The following is an 11,487-nucleotide window of genomic DNA, read 5'->3' on the forward strand; positions in this document are numbered from 1 at the left end:
ATCCCATTATGTGTTTGTAATACCTGTCCGATTCTTTTCCTTTTTGCTCAATGGTAGGTACATATATCTGTGATCCAAATAATCTTCCATCTGCATCTTCCATATCTAGTAGTTTTGGCCGTTAATTTTTCCAACCCTAAACCTACCATCTTCCACCATTTCTCCCACTCGAACCAGGAACCATTCTCGTCTGCGAGTTTATCATCCAAATAGACCTTCGTCTTTGATAACAGTTGTTAGAAAATTATATATTACAGAGCAATGTAACACATAAAATATATTGCAAAAATATAAACACATAAAACAAGAGATACACAGATTTACGTGCTTCACCCAATTCGGGCTACATCCATGGAGAAATAGTCAATCCTTCCTTTTATATTATCCAACAAACTGAAGAGATACAACCTACAACAGATCCATTGTAATTTGTAGCTACATGACCCGGATTATCCACAGTTTCTTGTTCATTCTGCCAACGTTTCAAACCCCAAAGGGGGTCCATCATCAGGACAAAACAGAAAGAATATGAATGAGAAATTACCATTGTAATTACCTATTCACTCTCACACAATCTCCTCTCTCATTCTCACTCAGAATACAGATTTACATAGACTCAATACAATTCCCTCATATATAGCAAGGGGTTGCCTTCTAGGGAAAAAACCCTAAATTAAACATAACTTCTACCATCAAATCTCCACCTAATGAATAACCCAGATTGAATACGAAATTACAACATTTTACACATCTATTTTTAGCTTCGGGGGTGCTGCTCCCGATCGCCGCTCCCAAAGATCGCAGCCGGCCCCCTGGACCCCCCTTGTAGTGTATATTTTATGGGCGGCAACGATCTGGGGTCCAATCTGGAGATACCTCAAAATAAAGAAGATAATCAAGCTCCACACCCAACAAACTGAAGGCTCAAGACTCTAGCCTTAGCCCTTGATTCCCTCAACTATGAAATCCCTCTCCCTAAACCTCCCTCAACTATGCATTGCTCAGTATGAGGCCTCAATCCTACAAATTGAGTCCTTTTTTTCCCTCATTTGTGCAATTCCTTAGTCTCTATCCTTCCAGAACTACACAATGGGCATATTCAAGCCTCAAGGCTCTACCTTGAGCTCTTAACTCCCTCAACTATGCAATCTCTTGAACTACGCATTGTGAAGTTTCAAGACTCAATCCCAAACCTTGGATTTTGAAGCTATGAAATCCCCTTAGCCATTCACTCAACTAGTGACCAGTTCCATCCCTAACTGGTGATTGCATGAAATATGTTAGGCTAGGGATTTTTCAGATTGATGGATTTTCATGAATGCTTTTTAGTTGCAAGTGCCCTATCTTATCATCAAAGGATGATGATGAAGGAAAAGGAGAGGAGGACCATGCTAGAAGAAACATATGGAGTGAAATATGTAACATGATCATCGTGTGAAAAGATCATCATAAGCTCGTTGAGTCTACACACTTTCATGCATATGTCATGAATATTGTAAGACTGTTCTTTCAATGTTTGTGATGTATGTTGTTTCTCATTTGTACTAAGGAAATTGAACTATTTCAGTGGCTTTGGTACTTATCTCTTTAATAGTGTGTTGTATCTTCTTAACAATAATTTCTTCCTTGGGAAATATTTCTCTAGTTGATAAACAATTCATTATTATGTATGTGCTTGTGTGGATTTTCTAGATTAGTGTTATTACTTGTCTTTAAAGTGCCCAATTTTCTCTCTCCTTTCAGTAGAAGAACCTTGATACTTTCGGCAGTTGAACATTTCACAAGGCATACTTAGTTGTTGATCTGAAGATACATGTTTATTAGTCTCTTGTGTTGAACTTTGTAGCTAAGGAAAATATACAACAATACATGGCAACTCGTCTCATACGCTAGATGGGGCTCCTATTCCAAATGGTGTTAGGTATAATTGGGACTTCACATCGGGGAGACCCCCTAGTTGATGGATTTCGAGCACTGTAAAAAATGGTGCTATAAGGAGGGCTAGATGCTAAGGTGAGCCTGTTGAGTTTGATTTGAATCTCTCATCATAAATGGCTTATCCTCAAATCATACCCCTTGCATGTTTTTCTAACCTATACCCCGGTGATATTTCAATTCTCAATGAATCTCTTCATGGCTTGTCTTAATTGTTAGATGATCCAAAAATACTTTATTATCATAGGTTATAAAATTGAAATAAAATAATTATTAATTTAAGAAATTAAATTAATAATTATTCTAGAATGATTAATTATTTTAGAGACAATTAGAATTAGTATATTGTTGTAACAAGATATGACTCTCCAAATGAGTCGTATGTTAGGCTCTATTATAGGAGATTAGTTAGCTAGTTGGTTTGAATAGCATTTATTGTAAATGGACAATTGTAAGTGATCCATAATTAGAGGTAGTTAGGACATTGAGCTCATAAATAGCTCATTGCAAGAGTGTTTGGTTGTTCGGGTGTAAATTCTTGCAAATCAATTATGTAATTGTTTTTTCTGATTAATAAAATTATTTGTCTGAGGACACTTCTACCATTATTGTGGTATCAGAGCTCCAGTAATGTTGCAGTGGATTTGAGGAGATTCCAACTCAACAAAGTCCTGGAAAACTCCATTCAGTTGGCCAGCAAATCATTGGTATGGAAATTGTACAGTTTTGCTTAAAAGGAAAATAAATTTTTTATCATTGATTTTAGATTTTTTAAAAATCTAAAATTCATTTTTTTTATTATAAAAATTGCCTCTGCTTGTGTCTCCAATTCTTATCCCTTGGGACCATCGAGCCTGATTGGGATGTCTGCACAGAATCCTCTTTACAGTTTGTACCCCAAAGATATTTATTTGCATACAGTAGGCGCCTTGCAAGTTTAGATATCACAGCAGAATCTGTAGAAGAATCTGCTGCAAGTGCTCCCAGTGCTGCTGCTCGCAAACGGAGGATTGAAGTCGCTGAAAGCCGTGACGAGAGCACCCTGTGAATCGTTCTCTATATCCCAATTAGATAATGACATTTCTGTAATGAGAGTGCTATGTGAGTTTTAATAAGACAGAGGGTTCCAAATTTGAATGATTATAAATCTGGCACAAAGAATGGGTCATCGTGTTTATATAAATGTATGCACAGAAAGGTATTGGTTAAACAGTTGCAGGGGATCGTTTTGTTCCTTTACCACCGTTTTCAGTTGGACAGGTTCATTCTTTTGATCTAAAAACTTCAGTTTCATTTGAGCCAGAGTTCCACGCAAATCGCTGGCATTTTTTGTTGCAGAGAGAATTGCGTTGAACAAACGCACTTGTTTAATATAATTTCTTCTGAAATCGGATCGCAGGAAGACGTTGCTTAAATTGCCCGGAGGCTGCGGTAGTTGCTGCTGTTGCGTGCCTGAGAATTTGACTTAAAAATCAAGAACGTTATTCGTTTCTGCCATTATTGATCATAGTTGCAGGTAATGAAAGTGCCACCGTCGTCGTCGCAGATGACCTTTGCGCAGCCGAGTTTGGCAAAATTCTTCCACACTCATTTTTCAAACTGGTGGCCCGTAGGCACTACTGTGAGAACATAAAAATGTCACTTTTACATACATACATGTTTTAAAAACTTTAACGCTGGTTAAATTACTTTTATAAAGTAATTTAATAAAAAAATATTAATTTGTTTTCATGGGGAGTATATAAAAGTGATTATAAAGGTTTTTTAATGGAGCGATAAGGTGTGAAGAAATTGGGGAGTATGTAAGGTGTGGAGAAATAAGGTGTGGAGAAAAGTGTTTTTTAAAAGCTTTGTAATAGAGTGATAAGTGAGGTTTTTAAAAGTATTTTTTTTAAAGTCATGTCATGGAGGTTTTTAAAAGTATTTTTTTTAAAAGTCATGTCATGGAGTAATAAGGATGGTGTTTTGAAATTTATGAGTTTTGGAGCAATAAGGAGTTTTATTTGTAACTTGGAGAGATAAGGTGTGTTTGATAATTTGTTTTCAAGTAGCTATTTTTTTAATTGGGATCATCATATTTGTAACTCAAAGTAATTTTACTTTGAGGGGGGGTAAATTTTTTTTACCAGGTTGTGCAAAAGCACCATTGTAAAAAGTCAAATTTTGAAAGTTGCCCTGTAAAAATTTGAGAAATTGACTAGAGCCAAGTGAAAAGCTCAGTCAATATTCTCCTGTTTTGACGACTATTCGAGGGTCAAGGCCAAGCCCCGATAGATCGTGTTTTTTGCGTGGTGTGTTGTGTTGACTATCTTGTCCTTTCTGTTCTGCTTCTTGGTGCGTCTCTTCAACGCTAAAAATGTCTAAGTTGATTAACTTATTTTCTGATTCTGACAAACTTGAAGGCACCAAATCTTATAAAATGTGGCATCGTCTTATTGAAAGCACACTCATTTACAATGAATTATGGCAAGGAATATGTGATGGAGATGTAAAGCCGAATAAACCCACAGATGCAGATGCACTGGCAAAATGGGAAATCAAGAATGCTAAAGCCTTAGCTCTTATTAAAACGTCTGTGAATGATGAAATGTATGTACATATAGAGAATGCCACAGATGCATGGACTGCCTTGAAAACTTTTAAAGACCTCTTTGATACTCAGCCAGAATCAAAGAAAGTTGATCTACAGTTTGTTGGGTTGTGTTATATTCTTTCCACGACTAACCGACGTAGTTAAATGGGGGGTTAGAGGGGGGCGGAAGTCCCCCTTCGTTGCGCCGATTGCGCAGCGGAGGGGTCACAGGGGGGGCGACAGCCCCCCCTATCCAGGGGGTTTGAGGGGGGTGGGTAGCCCCCCTCTACGGGGTCCGAGGCAGCGCCCCGGGAAAATTTTTTTTGGACCCTATATTAGGTTGGGCGAACCTACCTATGGTTTTGTGCATGATTTTCGCACATGGTATTGGACGCGATGGTTTTTCGGTCCATGGTATTGGATGCTTCGGCATGTATAAATATGTATTGTAACATTGAAAGGAACATAATGAAAAATCAAACTGGTAGTCCCGGTTTTGGGATCTAGGGAAAAATCTTTGTGCATATGTGTTTTATGGGTTATGCTCTCGCATTGTTTATTTTCTTTGTTTAAGAATTCGTATGCAGGTAATTTTTGTACAGGGTTAAAACCTACATTTGGTATCGGAGTTGTTTTGGCTTCAAGGGGACGCCTTTGTTGCTGAGGGGTTTCGCTCGGGCCTATGGTAGACCCTGTTCAGTGGGAGATCTGCGAGATCGATTCTGGTGGTGAAAGAAGATGGCGAGCAGTGGAAAGATCGAGATTGAGAAGTTCAATGGTCAGAGTTTTGAGTTGTGGAAACTCAAGATGGAGGATCTGTTGGTCGATAAAGATCAGTGGATCGCAGTAGATCCGGGTACTAAACCATTGGGAGTGACCGATGAAGAATGGAAGAAATTGGATCGGAAGGCAAAGAGCACAATACGATTGTGTGTCTCAGATTCAGTATTGTTGAATGTATCAGGGGAAGCTACGGCAAAGGCTTTGTGGGTCAAGTTAGGGACTTTGTACCAATCTAAGTCTCTGGTGAATAAACTGTTCCTGCGAAAAAAGCTGTATAACCTGAGGATGAAAGATGGAGACTCGGTGACAGAGCATCTGAATGCGTTTAATACTGTGGTAAGTCAATTATTATCTATTGATATTAAAATTTCAGATGAAGATAAGTGCATCAGTCTATTGTGTTCTCTACCAGATTCGTGGGATAGTCTGGTTATTGCAATAGGTAGCAATGCAACTGCTTTGAAGTTTGATGAAATAGTCTCAGCCTTGCTGACGGAGGAGATGAGATGGAAGAATATGGACAACCAGAATGGTGATGCCTTGTCTGTACGAGGACGGTCCCAGAACAGAAACAAAAATAAGTCATCGAGTGGGAGATCTAAATCTAGAGGGAGATCTAAATCTCCAGGAAAACCTACAAAGGTGGTGTGCTGGAAATGCGGAAAGGAAGGGCACTTCAGAAGGGGTTGTAAATCTAAAGCTCCTGATAAAGGAAAGGGATCTGATGATGCTCCTTCTGCAGAGGCGAAAACCACCTCAGATGAAGGTGGGGATGTGTACTTGGCTTCTTCAAGTACACATGTAGATCATGAGGCATGGTTGATTGACTCAGGTGCATCCTTTCACTTCACTCCCCATAGAGAGTGGTTCTGTGAGTATGAGAAATACGATGGTGGTGATGTCTTCTTAGGAGATGATAGGAAGGCTAGAATCATTGGTCAGGGAAAAGTAAAGTTGAAGTTGCAAGGTGGAAGGGTTAGAACACTTCCGGGTGTTCTACATATTCCTGCATTGGCCAGAAATCTGATTTCTGTAAGCAAGTTGGATGATGCAGGTGTAAAGACGGTGTTCGAGAAAGATACCTGCAAGATGGTTCGAGGAGCACTGATATTGATGCGGGGAGTTCGGACTGGAACTCTGTACAAGCTGCAAGGTAGCACTGTTGTTGATGGGTGCAATAGTTCTATGGTTCCTGAAAATGGAGTAGAAAATCTAGTGGTCTCTGGAGAGAAGACCATGTTGTGGCATTAAAGGCTTGGACATATTGGAGAGAAGGGCCTTCGAATACTTCATGGTAAAGGTATGGTAGAAGGTATGAATGATAGCTCTCTGGATTTTGATTTCTGTGAAAATTGTGTGTATGGGAAGCAGAATCGAGTGAGTTTCCCCTCTAGTGGTAAGAGGACGAAACAGATATTAGAGCTTGTGCACAGTGATGTGTTTGGACCTGTGAAGGTTCCATCACTGGGTAAGTCTGTGTACTATGTATCATTCATAGATGACTTCTCAAGGAATACATGGATATATTTCCTTAAGAAGAAATCTGAAGTCTTTGACAGGTTTAAAGAATTTAAGGCTCTGGTGGAAAATCAGACAGAGAAGAAGATAAAGGTGCTAAGGACAAATAATGGTGGAGAATTTTGCAGCAAGGAATTTGAAGAATTCTGTAAGAAGTGTGGTATAGCACGGCAGAAGACTACTCCATATACACCTCAGCAAAATGGAGTCGCAGAAAGAATGAACAAGATGTTGATGGAAAGGGCAAGAAGCATGCTCAGTGGTGTCGGGTTAGGACAGGAATTCTGGGCAGAGGCGGTGGATACTGCACGTTACCTGATCAACAGATCACCCTCATCAGCGTTGGAGGATAAGACTCCACAAGAAGTATGGACTGGTAAGAAACCCTCTCTTTCACATCTGAGGGTATTTGGATGTGATGCATATGTACATGTTCCAAAGGAGAAACGAACCAAGTTGGAAAGTAAATCTGAAAAGTGCATCTTTATTGGGTATAAGGATGGTTTAAAGGGTTATAAGCTTTGGAACCCAGTCACATGGAAGGTTGTGTACAACCGAGATGTGGTGTTCAGAGAGGTAAAAGATGTTATTCAACATGAAGTCCAACCGAAGGAACCTGAGAAGATAGAGTTTGAGCCAAAGGAGGAAGAATCAGACTCTGCAGCAGAGGAGGAATCAAAAGATGAAGAGCCACAAACTCCGGCTGTGAGAAGATCAGGTCGAACCTACCTATGGTTTTGTGCATGATTTTCGCACATGGTATTGGACGCGATGGTTTTTCGGTCCATGGTATTGGATGCTTCGGCATGTATAAATATGTATTGTAACATTGAAAGGAACATAATGAAAAATCAAGCTGGTAGTCCCGGTTTTGGGATCCAGGGAAAAATCTTTGTGCATATGTGTTTTATGGGTTATGCTCTCGCATTGTTTATTTTCTTTGTTTAAGAATTCGTATGCAGGTAATTTCTGTACAGGGTTAAAACCTACATAGTTAAAATTGTTGCAACAAAAATTAACTGAAGATGGTGATATTCTTGAATATCTCTCCAGACTTAAGAATATTAAGCAGGAAATTATTAATGCTGGCTTTCCTGCAATTGATGATAGCTTTATGGTCACAATTGTAATTGCTCGGCTTCCTTCTTCCTATACGCATTTTTTAAAAACTTTACAAGTAACTGGGAAATTAGAAAAACTAAAGTTTGATGAACTTTGTTAAATGTTAAGTCAGCATGATAAAACTTTTGGGAAGAAGAAGAAAGTTGGTGAAGATGTTTTTCTCACAGAAGCCAGCACAAGTAAGTCTTCAGCAGATAGTTCTCGAGGAAGAGGCCGATGGAATCAGAATCAAGCAAATCGAGGTCGAAGCCAAAGTAGAGGCAACAATTTTAACAGAGGAGGAAGAAATAATTTTCAAGTTAGAGGAAACAACCAAGGAAGAGGCAATTTTCAAGCACAAGGATATAATAGTCAAGGTAGAGGACAATCTCCAAATAGAGGTCAAAGCAGAGGCAGAGGACAATCTTCAGGACGAGGAAGAGACTTAAGTCAAATTGTATGTCGAAGATGTAACAAAGTTGGCCATTATGCTGAAGATTGTCGAACTTCACTTAGTAGAATTCCCAAGTTTCGGCAGCATTCAGCACAATTTGCAAATGATCAAGATGAAGACAGCTCAGAATATGTTTTTACTTCCTCACCAGCCTCACAAATTTCATCTCATCTTAGAAGTGACTATGAAGATGCCTGGATCTTGGATTCCGGGGCAACTCAGCACATGACATGTCGACGTGATTTTTTCTGGAATTTTCAAGAATGCCAACTTAATTCAATTTTTCTTGCTAATGATACAAAACATACTCCTTATGGAAAAGGAGTCGTAAAAGTTTTTCTCCCTGACATTGGAGAAAAATTGATTTCCAATGTATGGTATGTACCTAGTTTCAAGAAAAATTTGCTCTCTTTAGTCACGATTCGACAAGCAGGACATCAAGTGATTATGGAAGATGGTTTAGTGAAGATTAATTCAGTGAAACAGAACTTGAAAACAGTTATGACAGGTTATGAAGATGGAAAACTGTTACGGATGAAAGGGACAATTATTCCAAGGCATTCTGATTTTGCAGGGGCAGTGACTACAGGTATTTCACCTATCAGACTATGGCATGTACGATATGGACATTTGAATTTTGAGAGTCTTTCTCAATTGCAGAAACAAGGAATGGTTAAAGGACTTCCCACATTCAAAAGGGAAAATGTAAAATGTGAAGCTTGCATTTATGGGAAACAAAATCGAGAAAGTTTTCCAACAAGTTCATGGCGAGCAAACAGGCAGCTTCAACTAATTCACAGTGATGTTTGTGGTCCACTACAAACCTCATTTGGTGGTTGCAAGTATTTCTTACTATTCGTTGATGATTTCAGCAGAATGACTTGGGTTTACTTCTTGAAGAACAAGTCAGAAGCATTTGATAAGTTTAAAATTTTTCGCCAACTTGTTGAAAATGAAGTCAAAGAAAAGATAGGTACTCTCAGGACGGATAATGGCGGAGAATTCACTTCAAATGAATTCAAAACTTATTGCAGTGAAAATGGCATAAGACGACATCTCACTAATGTTTACACTCCACAGCAAAATGGAGTAGTCGAAAGAATGAATCACACTTTATTAGGAATGGCGAGATCCATGTTAACCTTCAAGAGGTTAAGTCCAACATATTGGGCGGAAGCAATACATACAACTGTCTACTTAAGAAACAGATCTCCAACTGCTTCTTTAGACGGAATCACACCTTATGAAGCTTGGTTTGGTTTCAAACCACGAGTTAAACATCTTAGATTTTTTGGGTCAGTGTGTTATGCCTTAGTTCCGAAAGAAAAACGAACTAAGCTTGACTCAAGAAGTTTAAAATGCACAATGATTGGCTATTCTGATGAGGGTGGTATATCCGTTATGATCATGCATATATTTTTCTTAAATTTTGTGAATACCATGAAATTGATTGTGAATATGTGGCTTATATTGTTTTCTACCTGACCCTTGGAGGTAAAGTTAGCCAATGGTATCAAACTATACCACGTGCTTCCATTCATTATCTTAACCATCTCATCGAGGAGTTTCATTTATATTTTGATAGGTATGATTAACGATATGTCTATAAAAGAATCAACCATCTTAGAATGGAACCTCATGAATCAGCTGAGGAATTCTCTAATTGATTCCTTCACCTTTGTTATGAATTTCTTAAAGAAGATGCATATTGGGATTTCTCGAAATAAAATTTTGATATTTTGGTTCATATATTTTTTCATGGTGAATCTAAACCACCTAATGTTTCCTCTTCCCAAAGTCTTTGTAAATAGTAAGACAACTCCAATTTCAAAGGAGGAACCCACTATCCCTTTTGTTCCTTTTCCTCCTCGTTTTCTAGTTCTGATGAGGGTGCTTCCCTGTAATGATAAGAAAGTTTGGAAATCTACACATCAAATTCCTAGTCCATCTTCTTATCCTCCTTCCTCTTTTCATGACTCATATCCCATGGAGGAAATTCTGGAGTAGTTCATGGAGCTCGCGGTAAAGGCTAATATTTTCATTCCTCAAGATGGTATTAACACTCATAACTTTATTCTTGAATCTGAGTTGGACTTCTATTTTCCTCTATCATCTACATGCCATGAATATTTGTATCATGATCTGCTTGATCTATTTGATCCACTAACTAGTTCTTCACTCTCTCTTGATTTTCAAGTTGTTGGTTCAAATTGTGATTTGGTACAAGGATATCACATTGTACGGGTAGAGGAGTAGAAAAGTGAAGATTCATTCAATATTTCTTCTCCTTTTCAAATTCATCCATGTGAATATGGTGTTTCCTCATTCTTAGTTCATATTGAATATTTTAATCACGGTAATGAATCAAATGAAATCAGTTTGTTTAGACCTATAGTCTTGGGAAGCAATCATTCTGATGGTAATAATTTTTTTGTTGATGTAAGCAATGACGAATTCCCAATTTCATCAGTTGATCTTTTATTTTCTCATGAAAAAAATAATTTGGAAGATTTAGATTTAAAATATAATCTGGTCAATATATATATGTGTGTGTGTGTGTGTGTGTGTTCTTTTCAAAACTTCTTGTTCATCTTGCTATCCCTTGTTCTCTATTGTTCATGATGTATCTACATGCAATGAAGATATTCCATGCTCTTCAAGTTCTTCATCGGATGAGTTCACTTCTCAATTGACATAAGGTAGTGAGGTTGTCCATGATGAAAGAGAAAATAATCAGATCATTGAGTATCCTTTCCATCCCATATCATCTCTTTTTTTGCATGAATACAACTCTTCAAATCAACTTGCTCATGAAATTTATCTGATTCATACATCTCTAGATTTGTGATCAAAATAATCTTTCAGCTTGAGTAATCTAGTTGTTGAAGTTGTAAAATATGATCAAATCAGTGACAGAGATGGATTCTGTAAGGTTAATAATGAACTCATTGAAATACGTGAAAGGAATTATCCTCACACCATGCATGATCTCGTTTAATATTCAAAATGTGATTTTACAATCCTTGAAAGTTCCGATACTTGCCAAATATGCGAGGCACTTCAACTTCTATTGATGGTTATTCTAGTATCTCACAACTCCGGTAGGACTTATGAACTGAGTCAG

This window comes from Pinus tabuliformis, chromosome 6 (assembly GCF_031772625.1).
Source record: "Pinus tabuliformis cultivar Carrire ecotype Pingquan chromosome 6, CPIR1, whole genome shotgun sequence".
Taxonomy (NCBI): Eukaryota; Viridiplantae; Streptophyta; class Pinopsida; order Pinales; family Pinaceae; genus Pinus; species Pinus tabuliformis.